Here is a 17,079-nt window from a genome sequence, read left to right as displayed (position 1 = left end):
TTTTAAAAATAGGTACAAGAATTTTGAAATCTCTATTTCCAATCTCTGTATTTATTTTATTACAGTCCAGTAAGAAGTAATTTAAAATCAGGCATTGCTCCACAGACAATAGCATGTATAGCCCTGTCTCAAGGATTTTAACTTTTGGAGAAAGAAGATATATACAACTACATTACACATTGTTAGTAATAAATAAATAAACAGGCACATAAAATGTGAGAAACAAAGACTAAAAAAAGAAACTTTCATTTTCAAACAAAGTAGAATAAGAACACTATTAGCAATACAACTAAATCAGAAAAGAAGGGAATATAAAGAAATTAAATCATAAAAAGCAAAATAAGATTATATAGTTGATTACAAATATATTAGTACATCTATTAAATGTAAATAGATTACACTCATATATTATAATATAGAATATTTTAGTAGGAGGTTAAAATATAGGTTAAACTAAAATAATCATATTTAAAATAAAATGACAGTCAATGTATGAAATTATAAGTGTGATAATATGTACACTATGAAAATATTTACCTAGCAACAGCAAGCAGACATAAGTAGTGTAATAAAAAATAATTTTTAAAATATGAAAAATAATGACTGATAGGTTCTAATAATAAAGACAGCTTTATTATCATCCAATTAGATGACATAACAATCATGAGTGTCCATGTACTAATAGTATATACTTAAAATGCATTAAGCAAATCCATAATCATTGTGATTGCCATGGTCATAAAAGCCCTTAATTAAATGGTAACAATGAAGTTGGTTCAGTCTTGCATTGCATGGAGTCAAGTATTTTGTTCATATTAGGGAAAATCTCAGAGAAGTTATGTCAATGGAGGTCACGCTCTTGAAGTTATGTTATATATTTTTGTTTTTCAGTAGATGAAACCCAGGACTGATGAACCCATAGGGACAGCAAGTAGAATAAGGGTTTCGGTGAGTTACTGTGGGGATGGTGGGGGAAGGGAAAGATGATGTCAAGGAGTCCAGGAAGAAGGAGAATGTTTGGAAACTGATTGTGATAGCCATTATACAATTCTGTTTGATGTGATTGAAATATGGAATGATATTGTCCATGTATCAATTACCAATAAATAATAATAATATTAATAACAATAAAACAAGGGTCTTGGATTCAGTAAAGCCTGAATTAAAATCTTAGCAATGCCATTAACAGGTTGAATGGCCTTGGGTAATCAAATTTACCCAATTTGTTTTCTTCTATTTAAAACAGACATAATAATTCATATTGAACACTATTTTTCTGTGTCTATGTGTTTTCATTTTTTAAAAATGCAGTCATATCTCCATTTTAATTTGCTACCAGACTCAAATGAGTTAATATGTACAGCACTTACAGCAATGAAATAGATTTAGAAGAATTTGCCATTGTATTGCGAGATTTGATAATCTTTACAAAATTTTTAATATATTACTTATGATGTGGCATACACTTGTTAAATATTACTTATTATTTGGATTAAATGATAAAAATTTGTAAGATATATGTAAGATGACTGAAACAAAGCAAGCCTTAATAAATTTGTAACTAGAATTAGTTTGATAATAAAAGTAATTCATGTATCTAAAACTCAGATTATTAAGTAATTGATGAAGCTGTAAATTAATCTTTAAAATACTAAAATAAAATTTAAATGGTTGATTGTGCATTCTGTATAAATTCTGTTAGTATATGACTCTAATTTTTATTTAAAAGGTAAGGTAGTATAAATACCATAGATTTAAGTGTTAAGGTTAAAGCAATAATTCCAATTTTTTAAGGCATTACTTTACCTGGGAATATTTATGTAACATTTATCAAATGCTGAGCATTGTGCTTCAATAGGATCGATGGGAAATATACTAAGTAATATTTTATGGGTCACAAAATTGGTAGACTATCAAACAGTCCACTATAAGAAAAGGGTTTGATAATGAGTTTGATGAGCACTATGTGTGGAGGTATTTAGCAAAGGGAGATCATTTTAAACAAAGAATAAATACTCCCAGAAGAAACATAAATGTATAATTTTAAAGGAAAATGACTTAGAAATATAGCCAAACAACAAAAATCCCCTCACTGCTCTTGAGTTAATTCTGACTCCTGGCCCTCCTACAGGCAGCATAGAATGAGACTGCAGATCTTGGAGTGAGTACAAAACTTCATCTCTCTCCCTCAGAGTGGCTGGTGGTTTCAAATAGCTGACTTTGTGGTGAGAATCCCAACATGGAACAACTACATCAACAGAACTACTCTAGAAATATAACAAAGAAGTCAAATTCCTGGTTTAACTAACTACTGACTATAATAAAAACAATTATTCTTGTTTTCATAGAATAAATACTGAAGCTTTTATAGTAAATGGAATCATATTCTTCATAGAACTTGCTTTGAAATAGCTCAGTAAAATATGTAGATTCTAGACTATCACACACACATGAGCCATATAAGTTCTTATATAATAATTAAGGTGACATTATTCCTCTTCAATTTATCATTCCTGGAGTGATCATAATCCTCCAATTGTTTGATACTAGCTTGTGTGCTAAAAATCCTTGAAGTATGTTTCAAAGTTACTCTTTCTCCGTTTTCTGACCTCTCAGACCAGTGCTCAGGTCTGCATGGTAAGGGAATTGGAGGGCCTTCAAGACTGTGATCTTTCTTTTTACCATCGTATTTCTCTTTGGGTACCCCCGCCTTTAATTTGTGGAGTATACTACAAACAAAGAGACACATACTATGCATATTCGCACCAGCCATAGTATCAGACCTGTGTGTCCCAGTCACATTGAGTGTCCCAGTAAACCACCCTTGAATGTGGCTCTCTTTTTATTTCTCCTCTGATTTTCTCTCCTACTCTCCCAACACACCCCTGACCCTACCTTCCTCAAAGCCTTCAACGTCTTCGACTTTGGTGTGAAAGCCATGTTCTTGTATATATTTTTCTTTATAACAATGGTCATTAAATATTTATCTTTATGAGAGTGATCAATTTTATTGAGCATAATATCTTTGAATTTCATTCATGTCATGAAATGTTTGAAAGCTTCCTCATTTTTAGAGATGTGTAATATTCTATGGTGTGTATGTATCAGAATTTATTTATCCATTCCTCCACTGAAGGGGTTTTGGTTATTTCCATGTTTTTGCCACTATAGAAATCACTGCAATAAACATGGCATGTATGTATCTGTCTACATTTTATTCTATTGGTGGGGGCGGGGAGAAGTACCTACGAAGAAGAGATTCCAGGGTCACAAGGTATTTTTATTTGGATTTGCTGAAAGAAGAATCACACTGTTTTCCATAGTGGTTATACAATTTTGTGATCCCACCAGCAATATATGAGCATTCCAATCTGTGGAAGTTACATAGGCTCATGTCGATTGGAGGGTGTAAGAGTTAAGGGGTGGAAAGTCTATCCTGTCAATCAGGTCACAGGCTAATGATACCTCCTTTGGGGCATGAGAAGATAAAGAATTTTACTGGAATGAGCAAACAACTGCAATTAGAAAACCAAAAGGGAATACACACCCGGTATATCTAAAAGTAACACAAACTGAAAGTTTCTCTGGGCAAAATATTGAATGATCCGTGAAGCATCAAAAGAAGATGGAAGGAATGCAGAGTCACTCTACCAAAAATATCTGGCCAACATTCACCTATTTCAAGAGGCAGCACGTACACAAGAACCCATGGAATTGAAGGAAGAAGTCTAAGCTGCATTCATTTAAGGCATTATTGAAAAATCAAGGTGTTCAGGATTTGACTGACTATCAATTGGAATGTTCCAACAAACTGATCAGGTGCTGGAGGCACTCACTATTCTATGCCAAGAAATTTGGAAGACAGCCTTCTGGATCACCACCTAGCAGATCTGTAACCAAATCTGTAACCATTCAAAAGAACAAATGACTTCAAAAGTGTGGAAATTAATGAGTAATAGTCATATCACACACAAGTAAAATTTTGCTGAAGATATTTTAAAAGTGGTTTTAGCGGTACATTGACAATCTGCCCCCAGAAATTTGAACTGGATTCAGAAAGAAGAAGGAGAATTGGGGATATCATTGCTTGGCTGAAAGCAAAGAACCAGAAAGATGTTTATTTGTGTTTATTGATTATACAAAAGCGTTCAACTCTGTGGATCATAACAACATATGGATAACATTCCAAAGAATTAAAATTCCAGAACACTTACTTGGGCTCATGTGAAACCTGTAAATAGACAAAGAGGCTGCCATTTAAACAGAACAAGGGGATAGTAACATTTTAAAATCAGAAGTTTGCATCAAAATTGCATTCTTTGACTAAAATGTTTCAATCTGTATGCTGACCAAATAATCCCAGAATATGTATCATGTAATGCAGAATTTATCAGGACTGGAGGAAGGCACGCCAACACCCTATGATATGTAGACGACACAGCCTTGCTTGATGAGTGTAAAGTGAACTCAAAGGGGCTCCTGACGAATATAAAAGACTACAGTCTTCAGTATAGCTTTCGATTCGATATAAAGAAAACAAAAGTCCTTACGAACATACCAATAGACAATATCATAATCAATGGAAAAAATATTGATGTTGCCAAGGATATCATTTGATTTTGACACAGAACCAAAGCTTAGGAAAGCAGCAGTCAAGAAATCAGATTTAGTTTTGGGCAAATCCGCTGAAAACCGTGGTGTGCCTGACCAAATTATGATGTTTTCAACTACTTCTTTTGCAAGTGAAAACTGGAAAATGAATAAGGAAGGCTGAAGAAGAATTGATATATTTTAATTATGGTTTTAGAGAATATGGAAATACTATGGTGGCTTTTCAGAAGAGAAATCAAATGTGTCTTGGAAAAAGTGTAACCAAAATGCTCTTTAGAAGTAAGGGTATGGAGAGTTCTTGTCACTTACATTGGACATGTTAGCAGAAGAGACCACTCCCTGGAAAAAGACATCATGCTTTATAAAATAGAGGGCTATCAAAAAGAGGAAGCCCTTGGATGAGATGGACTGCCACCGTGGCTGCAACAATGGGCTCAAATAGAGTAACTATGGTGAGGTTGGCACAGGACCAAACAGTGTTTCTTTTTGGTATATATCACGCTGATCTTGGAAGCTAAGCAGGGTCCGGCTTGATTAGTACTTGGATGGGAGACTGCCGGGGAATACCGGGTGCTGTAGGCTTTAGGGGACATATTCCCAGGATTACAGGATTATGACACTATTGTTGTATAGTGTCAAAGGAGAGCCAACGTGATAGTACCAAACAACTAAACTTACTTAGCCCAAGTCGATTCACATTGATAGCAACCTTACAGATGTTGTTAGGGTAGAACTTCCCCATAGGGTTTCCAAGGCTGTAATCCTCATGGAAGCAGACTACCACCTTTCTACCCTGCTTTTTCCTGCCAAACAGTTGGTGGTTTCAAGCTACTGACCTTTCAGTTAGCGATCAAGCATTTAAACACTATACCACAGGGACTCCTAAAAAGAAATGTTTAAAATAATTAGTTGTTTATAAGCTTCATTGTATTCTAACTCTAAAAAAAACAAAACAACAACAACAACAACAAAACCCTTGTGTCTTTTCCCCTGTCATATCATGGACATGTAAGCAGGGAAAGTCTGTAGATGAATATTAACAGAATCTTTTAAAATGACTGCAACATTGATTTGAGCCCATTATCTTTCTATAAATAAAGTTGTCTAATTGTTTTTGTGAATTTGCTTTAGGTAGAAATTTTCCTAAGAATAATCACACAAATACAATGTTGATCACCAGTTGCTGTTTTTTGTTTCATGATTTTCCACCCTTAAGGAAATTTTTATTGTGTTTATCATGTGTTGAATTGAAAAACTGCCAAGCTAGTTAATTTTAGCTTTGATATCAGAAATTAATCTCATGGTTAGTATCATAAATCATCCTGTAAAAATATCAATGTGTCCATAAGCCTGACCCAAACAATTTTATGACAAAGTATCGTTATACCATATCAAATACAAATTATTCAGCTAGTAGATTTGAGAAAGCACTAGTGATATTTAGATAAAATCTACTAAATTAAAAAAGTATGAACTAAACTGCACCCATGCGCAGAATAAGATTTTTATCATTGAAGTATCAAACATTTTAAAATATGGTCATCTTCATTACAATTCCCGGTGATGCGTGTGTCACAGAGTAGAACTGCTCTATAACGTTCTCAAAGCTATGTTCCTCTGGAGGGATATCAGCAAATCCATCTTCCCAGACATCTCTGAGAGGTCTTGAACCACCCGCTTCTTGCACTCAGGGATACTTCACTGGTTTACACATGGTCCACTTTCGTGAAAGATCCTTTGTGATCAATGGATCTGCCTTGATGTAGTGTCACTCATGCAAAGACCTAACATGAACTCCAACTTTTCAATTTATGATATGATGAGATGGGTCACTTCCATAGTAACATCTTTAGTAACAATATTTAGCAGAACAAGAGCTTTCTTTCCAAGAAATATTGAAATATCTCTACTCAAGTAAATCAATACCATTTCCTCAACTGATTTGCTTGGTAGAAGAGGAACGTGATATAAGTAATTTTTCCATATGTTGCAATTCAACAAATTATTTTAAACTACTCCCAAATTTAGTGGGTTAGAATGACTCTTTCGTTTGGAAAGAAATGTGGGCAACACAGGCAGAACTCAGTTAGTATGGCTTATATTTGCTCCCCAAGAAGTGAGCTGGCACATTTTTCTGTGGAAAATTTGCCTGGAATCCATTGCATCAATTACATGGCTAGCCACTGACTGGGGCTAATAGCTAGGGGATATTGGTTCTTTCTGCATTTCATCTCTGACACCATGGGCTTTCTTGTGCTGTTATCTGGTTTCAAAAAGAAGAAGATTTTGATATCTTCTTGAGTTCTGAGTTTGGCAGTCACACCAAGTTAGTTGGCCTCATTCTGCTGGCCATGAAATATCACAAGGCCAGTTCATTTTCAAAAAAAAGAAGGGTGATAGAGCTACCTCCTTGTGAGCGTAATTACAAAATTACATAAAAATGTGTATATACTAGTGATGAGGGACTTTTTAGAACCGTATTTGTAAATAATCTATCACACTGACATGTAAGCACTAAGATGTATTTTTGTCTGTAAAAACAAGATATTTTTGGTTGTAAAAACAAGAATGTTTTGCTCTTTATTTTGAAAATTTTTCAGCATGCAAATTGTTCTTCCTATTTCACAATGCTATTGTTTTGAAATAGATGAATTTAAATGATTTCAAATACTTTGTCTGAGTTGAAAAACACTTGTTTTATGCCTTTTCCTAAGTGACTCCCATTTAATTTCAACTAAACAAATATATTTTCTACAAAGACTAAATGCTGTTGTGTTTGAATTTGTTCGTATGTCATGTCTGTTTTCTAATATTTTTTGTAAAATTTGCAATTTTGAGTCATTATTTTACCACCATTTTTTCTACTAATCCCTATTTCTTCTTGGTTAACCTCATCATAATTCACCCTAAAGTTTTATATTGTTTGGCTACTTTAAGTGGAGTCCATTACAATAATTACATTTTTTATGAAATCAGTCTCAAAATTAAAACTTCCTTCTAGTGCTATTTTTGACAGGAGCTTTGAAATCAAAGAAGAGGGCTCCTGGAGAACACTCGGGAACACAATGAATAGGCTTTTTCCTCTTATTTATATGTTGGATGGTCACATTAGAACATATCAGCTATGACATTATAGAGCAATCTAAATAACTTGTAATTACCAATTGTCATTAAATCAATTCTATCTCTAGGAGATACTGTGTTTGCTATATCAGAACTGCGTTCTTCAGGTTTTTATTGATTGATTTTTAGTACCTTACCAGGATGTTCTTTTGAACATCTGGATGCATGTGTTAGCCTGAGTTGACTAGAGAAACAAATCCCAAAGACATTCATATATATGTAAGAAAGAGCTGCATATTAAGGAATAATTGTCCATAAATAAAACATCCCAGCTCAGTCCAGATCAACTCCATAAGTCCTACACTAGGTCAAACGTTCAATACTCATCCAAAAATCCCTCTACAGACTCACGAAGTCACACTAATGCTGAAGAACGTAGGGATATGACAGGTCAGTGGGTGCAGAGTCTTGTGGTTCAAATGGCCGTGGAAGCACCCCAGGGCTACAGTTCTAAGCATGTCTGGAAGTAGCTTGTCAACAGGAGGGTGAAGGCAAAGAGACAGAGGAAGAGGCTGGCATCACAGAGCCATTTATCTTGGTCGCCCTCCAATCAAGCTGCAACCTGATTAAACTCTGCCTACACATTCCGACGGGAGCCTAGTAGGCACAATAAACATAACTACCACAGTACACAGGAACAGTTAACCTTTCAGTCAGTAGCCAACCTCATTATCCATTTGCAACCCCAAATCAGCAAAATAACTGCCATCAAGTTCATTCCAACTCAAGGCAACCATATAGGACAGGGTAGAACTGCCCCTGTGGATTTCTAAGAGTCTAACTATTTACTAAGTGGAAAGCCTCATCTTTCTCCTTCAGGGTTGCTGGCACTTTAGAACTACCAACCTTGCAATCAGCAACCCAATGTGTATCTACTACACCACGAGGCCCAGGGACTCATAAATAACATTTAGCAGTGGAAATTCAAGTTTGCGTGTAAGGACTCCTTTAAACAACATTTCCCGTAACTGATGTATTAGGAACGAGAGAAGCAGTCTCCCCTGCCCTGAGGCTCAGGAAGTAAGTTTGCTCTGTTTGTTTTTCCATTTCTTCATATTTGAAGAGCTGAACTTCAGTGACCATTGTGCCCCTTATAACCACGGACATCAAAAACATCCTGCGGGGAGACATTTACAGAGCTCATGGCACAAATCCATGGCTTCAGAAAAATAAGTCGCTTTCAGAAAAGGATGGTTAGTTCCCCCATTCCTACTTCTTTCCTGGTCCAATCTTCAAAGAGTTGCAGGTTTACTCACTGTGGTAGTTTCACAATTTAGGATACTGGATAGGATGTCTTGGCAGTAATTTATACCAGATAGGATGTTTATTTACTCTCATATAAATATCTGAAATGGAAAGCTGTCCAGAATATTTCTATTGCACAATGTGTTACCTATACCAGGGATCCTGCTATTGTATAGGTATGCAAGTTTCCTTCTGTTTGATCAGACCCACAGCCCCTAAAACTATACCAAGTTGCTAATTGCAATCAAGCCCATTCTGGGAAATGATGACTTCTTGTTTATCAGAGGGCCACTGCTCCGTGCGGTCTTCAATGGCTGACTTTTCAAAAAGGGATCCGGAGGTCTTTCTTCGGAGGCCCCTCTGGGTAGAGTCTAACTTCTATGCTTTCAGTTTTCAATCAAGTAGAGGGGAGAAAGGAAGGCAAATGACTTGATTTTATAGATATGGCCCAGAATTTGTTCACATTATTGGTTGTCCATGTAAGTTGCCATAAAGAAGTCACATTATCATACCTAATTCCAAGGGAGGATGATAAATATACTGCAGCCAATACCAAACTATAATTCCATGAGAAACTTTCTATTATTCATAAGACTATGAGGGGACTGGAAGAAGGGCACTTAACCAACCATCTCAACCTTAGTTTTCAAACTATTGTGGAAATAGGAATGAATTATGTATAGAGTTCAATTTCCAATGCATATGAAAAGTCTCAACTATGTCAATACAACATTGCATTACTAGAAATAATATAAGAAAATAGCTATTAATATGGACAATTAATTCATAACCATTGTAGTCATTTTAGTGTTCCTAATAATCTAAAGAAAAAACAAACAAACCAAAGTATACAAATCCAATAACAAGTAATATTGGGTTGTGTGGATTATTGAGGTGTAATATAAAAAAAATCTATGTTGCTTTGATCTCTGGGGAAGTTACATTATTTAGAACTACATGATTTTCTTTCACTGAGACGAAAATAATCTGGATGACATGGAAATAATTTTAAATATATTATTGAAAAGAACAAAAAAGCTAGGTACAGCCTAAGCATGGTTCCATTTTACGAACTCTTAAAATTTGTATATTCACTGTTTATACCCTTAATATCTATATCAAATCAGTCTTAATTACCTCTCAGTGGCCAGGTTCTTTGTTCTTCGGAACATACTTTTATAATAAGGAATAAAATGCCTTAGAAGCCATCCTTTTAATGACAAAATGAATATCTCAAAAGAAGAACAATGTAGAACAGAATTCTAGCAACCTCTCTATCTCACTTATTAAAAGCTAATTCTTTATCTTAGTTACTCTTAGAATTGAGCTCATTATGACTTTAACTTCCAATGACTATCAAATCACAGCACCCTTCATTTTCATCTGAAACTTTTTAGTTGACCTTGTGCAGCAATATATTTGGTTGCTGAAATCTCCTTAATTGGTGCAAATTTCAGAATGTGATCCATCAATTTGGAAATACAAAATCCAGATAAATTGATTTAGAGCTTCTCATTTCTTTTGAAATGTTCCAAATAAAAATTCATTGCATTGTTTAAAAAGCAACAGAGTTAAACTATTGGTTTGACAATGGCACTTCTACTCATCCCTTAAATTTAATTGAAACTGGAAAAATATTTCTAAACAAGAAAGACATTAAGCAACAAACTGAATTTCCAGGAAAGGATGGAGGGGGAAAAAAAGACTGTTTTTCATAATGATCTTTCCAGAATGACAGTAAGGACATTTCTAGCTGAGTTTACTATTGTACATGGCAGCAGAACACCATGAAACCCAATTATTTTAGTTATCAGTTAGCATTAAAGACCAGAAATCCATCTTACAATGGTTTTTTTCTATCAGCTGCAAAATTATGACAACTTATTCAGACTAACAAATACTTGTTATCCTGGCACTCCCTGGGTCTAACTGGTGTCTATGAACATTTGTATTTCCATTTCAACACTAGTACTGTAAGGAGATAGGATCTGACTCTGAAAATCAGCTTCAGGAACCCCCTTACTCTACCCAAAAGTATTTTTAGGATGTTTAGTCAAATAATTTTCTGTAGTTTTAACTTTTCATCCAGAAAGACAAATTTGGCTCCTGTCTGCATTCACCAGTAGGCTTATTATTTTTATCCTTAAATATTCTTGGAAGTTTCAATTATTATCTTAAATTTCCTATGAATTCCTGATGAATAACAATCTATTTTGCATGGCACACAGTTGCTAGTTAAAACTCTCCTGATTTTCTGTGTCACTGCTAAAGACAGTAGGGTTAAGTTTATACTTAAATAGATAATTCCCTTGGGGTAAATTTTGACTATGCCATTTTAGGAAAACATTAAAAGTAATTTTGCTTTGTTTTACCTGCTAAAACATACTGATCTGACTTGCCTTGATAAGTTGATTCAGTGTGTTAGGGTGTATTCTCCATAGAAGCAAAACCAATCACACTTGTATGTATATGTATACACACACAACATAGACAGAGAGATCAAGAAATGGCTCACACAGTTTTAGAAGTGGCTTAATCTAGTCTAGTTCAAGTCCACAGGTCAGAAGTAAGCTGAAGGTTTCCCAAGAAACCTGTAAGGGTTGATGAACAAGAAACAGGGAAATCACAAGCTGGTTAATGCTCAGCAAAATGAATCTGAGATGGATAAATGAATTATTCAAGATCAACCATTGACTAACGGCTTCTGGAATCAGCAGGAGGTTAAGGAACCAGACAAAGGATCCAGTCTCTATAATTGGATTCCACACATTCTCAGTTTATACTGAGCAGGCCGCATCCAGAATGAAATAGCCTTCAATTGTATCAAGGTTTTGACCAGATTAAGGAAATCTCAATGAATAGAGAAATTTGTTCTCCCAAAATGAAAGAACTGAGGAAGTGATAGAACTCAACAGAAAATCTCAAAGGGCAGCTGAAGAAATTAAAATTAAATATTATAATGAAATAGGCAAAGACCTAGAGTTAGAAACCCCAAAGAGAGGAACACATTCAGCATACCTTGAACTGAAAGAACTCAAGAGAAAATTCGATGTAATGTTGAAAGATTTGTTAGGTCTCTCGCGGGAGAAATGCCTCATTCTTTGGCTGCCTGTGAGAAAGGACTCATGCCGGGGCTTGGTTTGTGATCCAGGTGAGTTTTATAAACTCAGTTTATAAAAGCAGTTTCAGGCATTCCAGTAAACACAACACAAGCTAGAGAGAGAGTCTGCCCCATAGCTGCACAGGAGTGCCTCACAGCCACTGAGTTGTGTGCAGGAGTCTCTGGGAGAGTGAAACTTCTGGCTTTTCAGCGCCCCCATTGGGAAGCATGGTCAATAGTACTATTTGACCCCATTAGCTAAATTAAGCCCACCTGGCCTAGATGAGGTCCCACCCAGGTTTACTGGCTCCCTGTCTCAAAGACCTGAATGTGCGCATGCCCTCCAGACTTAAGCAACTTCCAACTTCCTGTAAGGGGGGAGAGAGGCTTTGGCATATCAACAGAGAAAACTTAGTTCTCCCGCTGGCTACTTAACATTTCTTCACTGAAGAGGTAGGGACCCAAATTGTTGGGGTACTGGGTAAGGACATCTCTAGCTGCTTCCTGCTGTCAAAAACCGGCACAGAGTGGAGCTTTGGGTCCACACCCTTCCTACTCTGCTGGAAGGGTTTGTCCACTCGGGGCCCACGATAGATGAAGTTGCCCGGGTCCAGGAGATGGTGTCCCTGAAGCTGGTACAGCTGGGGGTCAGAGACCTTGGTACCCTGAGAATTTCTGGGAAAAACAAACAGGTGATAAGCTTATTTGAGACAGGGGTAAGGTTGTGATATGGCAGTGCTCTTGGAGGTGGGTTAGTGTCGCGGGAAGTTAGAAAAAGGAAATCTTAGAACTGACAGGCATGGGTGCAGGTTCATGTTCAACACAGGAACGGGGTAGAAGCATTCACTGACTTAAAGACTGTGATGGGTCTGGGGTAGAGTTTCTGTGGAGCGCTTAACTGCTCTCAGGGGTGTTTGTCTGTTCCACTTCTGAGGGGTCTGACTGTAACCGCTTCCATGGTTTCACCTGTGCATGGTGCCCAGGGTAGAAGGTGAGGACAGGATAGGCAGCCCAGTAAGTTGGAAGACATCCACTGACTTGCTGCCACATTGATTGGTCACCCGAGGTCCAGACCCGCTACAGCTCTCTGCTGCTTCATGGACTGGCCGGGCCAATCTTCAATGAGCAGCTGCTCACGGGCCTGTGGCTGCCCTCCCTCTTGGCTATCTGTCGTAGAACAAAGGACACCCTGGTGACCAGTTTGCTTGCCAGGATAGCATGGCCCTCGGGTGGGCCTAATCAGCTAGGACAATTCTATGCCCATTGGTCCAGTGTCCAACACACATCTCACTTGGCACTTTGGTCACGGGTCTGGGAAACCTGGGAGGCAGTCTACAGGCAGTTAGCAAATGTGGCCAGCACTTGGGCATGCCTGATGTTCTTCCTTCTCTCCTCCCCCCATCTAGCTCCCTATTGTAAAGTGTCGCCTTAGCCCCAGAAGCCATCTCTTCTAGGGGGGCTCCTTCTGGCTTCTGCACTAACTTTTGGATCCTCTGTTGCTTCAGCCTCTCTGGGTCAAATCAACCCCAATTAGACAGAATACACAAAAGTGGGGTACCCTGTGTCTCTGAACTGCCGATCCCCATTTAGGAAAAAATGTTTGAGAGCCTTGATGCCTCAAGGTAAGTAATGTAGTATCAGTGTGCACCTACAGGGTGCCATGAAACTGGGGCCTCGAGCAGGGGCCCCTGACCAAGAGAGGGGTCGGGGACCCCAGGTTTTGCCGGCAAACTGGGCCCCGACTGTTTTCTGGTCAGCAAGCATGGGCCACAGGGTCTACAGAGGGAAAGACCAGCAAGAGTAATTCACTGACCTCCAAAGGTGAGACTGCTAATAGCCTTCAAAGGTGAACGCTGGTAGGAGCGAGGTCTGGAACCTACAAAAGGGAGGAGCAATTGGCCAGTAGCGCAGGGCAAGTTTTAAGGAAATTGGAATCTTAGCTAGACCCCAAATGTGTATTGCTGAAAGGCAAAAGTGAATGGTATTGCTGAAAGGCGGTATTGCTGAAAGGCAAAAGTGAATGGTTACTCCGGCTTGGCTTCCAAACACCTTTCCTTGGTTGAGGCTAAAAGTTTGTTAAACATCTTTTATGTCAATTTTTCCATGAACTCTTTGAAGCTAGCTTGTACTTACAACAATACCTGGGTAATGATAGATACTCATTATCTACTGAATAAAACAATTGATGATCAGGGATAGATACTTTGATCAGAATGTATGTGCATATCTGACTGAGTTACATAATTGAATTCAAGGTGTGCATTGTTACTGTACTATAACAGCCATCTAACAAGTCACTTTTGATCAATCCTGTATTGTTTCCAAGTCCTGGTTTGGCTTTTAAGAATATAGAAGTAAATCTTGATTTTTTTCATTGCTACATTTGTTTAATTATACCAATCAAGGCTCCATGGTAGATAATAAAAGTAGTTCTCTTCAAGCCTAGTATTTAACAAGATATATTTCTGTTTTCTTATTTGGCAGATTACACCTGGATCTCTACCAAGCCCACATGTTAAAATGAGTGCCCTAGCATACTCTGTCTCTTTCAGACAATTTAGCCTAATCACATAATAAGTATTCAATGTGTTTTTGTTGAGTGATTCTAAACTGGAGTCAACTTATTTCTAATTAGCTCTCTGCCTGGGGAGATACACCTGAGATTCAATGAGCTAAGTTTTTCAGTTTGCCTATTAAGCCAAAGCATTACCTATGATGCCTAGTGTCTCATTAAGCACACTCGAGCCAAAGAAAATTCATTCTTTTTCTGACAGTTCTTTAAACCAGGTGACTCTGGTTCAACCTCCTCCTGAGCATTTGCCTTTCCACCCCTGATATACTGAATCAGAATCTACATTTTAACAAAATCTGCAGGTGATTATTATAAGTCAACTGAGTATCTAGTTAAAAAGGTGGATTTTAATTCAGACTATATGAGGTGGAAAGGGGAATTCTAAGGAAAATTTGAACTAGGGGAACCCGGTTAATAACCCTGTTCAAAACTGCAACCATGTTTCATGCCAAAGCTAAAATAATCAAAGCTTTAGAAACTGCTATTGTCTTAGTAACCACCGATAAAACAATCCATCATAGACCTAGAGATGAGCTGTATAAACCAGTACTCAAAATAAACAAGACTGAAATAGGAAATCAGAGATAGTATTCTGCCATGAAAACAATGACAAAGAAAACAGAGGGGAAAGTATAGCCACTTCACTGAAAGTGTGTTCTCAAACACAGAGGCAACACTAAGGGTTTCTAAACATGAAACAACAGAAATTACATCAAACCCAAATGCTGAGTGAATCCAAGTTTTTTTCTAGTAGTGCTTGTTTGTGTTTCAAATTTCTCTGGCAAAAGGAGGCTGTGAGGGAAAAAATAAAAGTTTCAGAAACCTTGCTAAGAATATTAAAAGAGCAATGATGTTGCTTTCAAGACTGAGCTGCCCCTGACACAAGACATCGTGTCTTTGTTTCCAGATAGCTAGTTTAACAGTGGACAAGGAATAAAGCACACCGAAAGAAGAATCGATGTCTTTGAGTTAGGAGAGCAATTAAAAATAATGGTATACCATAGAGTTCCAGAAGAATGAACACGGATACTTTGGTCCAATTACAGCCAGATTGTTCCTTAGGAAAAAGGATAGAATGAACTCATTTCCTGTACTCCAGGCATAAAATTAAGAGGATACCCTGGCAGAGGGCCTGGAGTAAGGAATCATGCTTGGTAAGGTAAAGGTCAGCGGGAACAAAAGGAAGATCTAAATAAGATAGATTGAAATAGTACCTGCAATGATGAGTTATATAACACAGCAATGGTGAGGGTGGTGCCGAGCCGACCATTATTTCTATCTGTTATTCAGAGTCTCTAAGCGTTAGCACTGATGCCAAAGCAGTAGCACACCAAGTTCATCTAGAGCAGAGACACTCGTAGACAGAATGATGAAATCTTTAGCCATTCTGACCACAGTGGAATGCATGGAATATGATTACCAGAAAATGATACAACAAATTTTCAGCTCCCCTTATTGTTGAATATTCTCAAGAGGACAATCATTTGCAATTCTCTGAGATACTAAAAGAAAACAGGAAAATAGTTGTGTCTGATCTAATTAGAAGTCTTGTGCCATCGTAAGCATTTTATATCTTTATCTCTTCTGCGTTTAGGTTCAAAGGCTGGACTCTTCACAAGTTTAACATTCTAGACTTTTCTTACTGCTGGTGACTTACACATTGATTAAATCCCATCCCTTGGAAGAAATTGTCTGATTTATCTTTCACATATTTTCTGTCCTGAAGGAAAAAACCCCAACAACTCTATTTCTTCTTAGCAACACCTTTGATTTTTGTTTTTCTCCCTTATTTCCAATGTCTCCCTGTGAACTTTCAAAACACTTGCTTATTATTTTTATTCATATAGCAATGCAAGCATGCCCAATGAAGGAGATCAATAGGAAACAGATGTATTTTTATTGGGTTTAAGGTATTTGAAACTATCATTGTGAATCAGAGGGAAAAAAAACCTTATGAAGCTCCAATTATGAATTAGTTATTTTTGGTCACAATTAGAAATGGGATTATGAAACAAAAAACTATTTTCCTCAAAATTGTGCCAATTTTGCTAAAATACAATATTCTAAATGAGATTAATTTTTGGCCCCAAAGAGTCTCCATCATCTAGCAGCAAGAATGTCAGAGCCAGCTGCCTCTCACAACAGCTGTGCTATCTCATGTCTGGTTCTACTGAAACTGTCCTTGTGTTCCTAAGATACAAAAAGATAACACTAAAGTTGTTGTAAACAACTTTGTAAATAGGTAATAAATTGTCCCTAGTATTGGTAACCAAATTACAGTTGAAGAAATAAAAATAAATATTCATATTATTAGATAAAATAAAATCATCTGTAGAACTTACCCTATTTCCTACTGGAATGCAAAACAAGAAACCATAATAAGCAAATCCTTCTAGGAGCACTTTCTTATACTTTTTGTTTTTCATAT

At 37.0% G+C, this 17,079-nt stretch overlaps 1 long non-coding RNA gene across 1 annotated transcript in view; it reads right to left on the bottom strand.

Annotated features, from left to right (window-relative positions):
- The window catches only part of LOC142439884 (uncharacterized), a 28,744-nt gene extending 12,742 nt beyond the window's left edge, over positions 1–16,002 (bottom strand). Inside the window, exon 1 of the long non-coding RNA XR_012782885.1 lies at positions 15,866–16,002. This is a non-coding gene — a long non-coding RNA (uncharacterized LOC142439884). The remainder of the gene's footprint in view (positions 1–15,865) is intronic.
- Between the last annotated feature and the right edge of the window lie 1,077 nt (positions 16,003–17,079).

The sequence above is a fragment of the Tenrec ecaudatus genome, chromosome 2 (assembly GCF_050624435.1).
Source record: "Tenrec ecaudatus isolate mTenEca1 chromosome 2, mTenEca1.hap1, whole genome shotgun sequence".
Taxonomy (NCBI): domain Eukaryota; kingdom Metazoa; phylum Chordata; class Mammalia; order Afrosoricida; family Tenrecidae; genus Tenrec; species Tenrec ecaudatus.
This window is presented reverse-complemented; position numbering and strand designations above follow the sequence as displayed.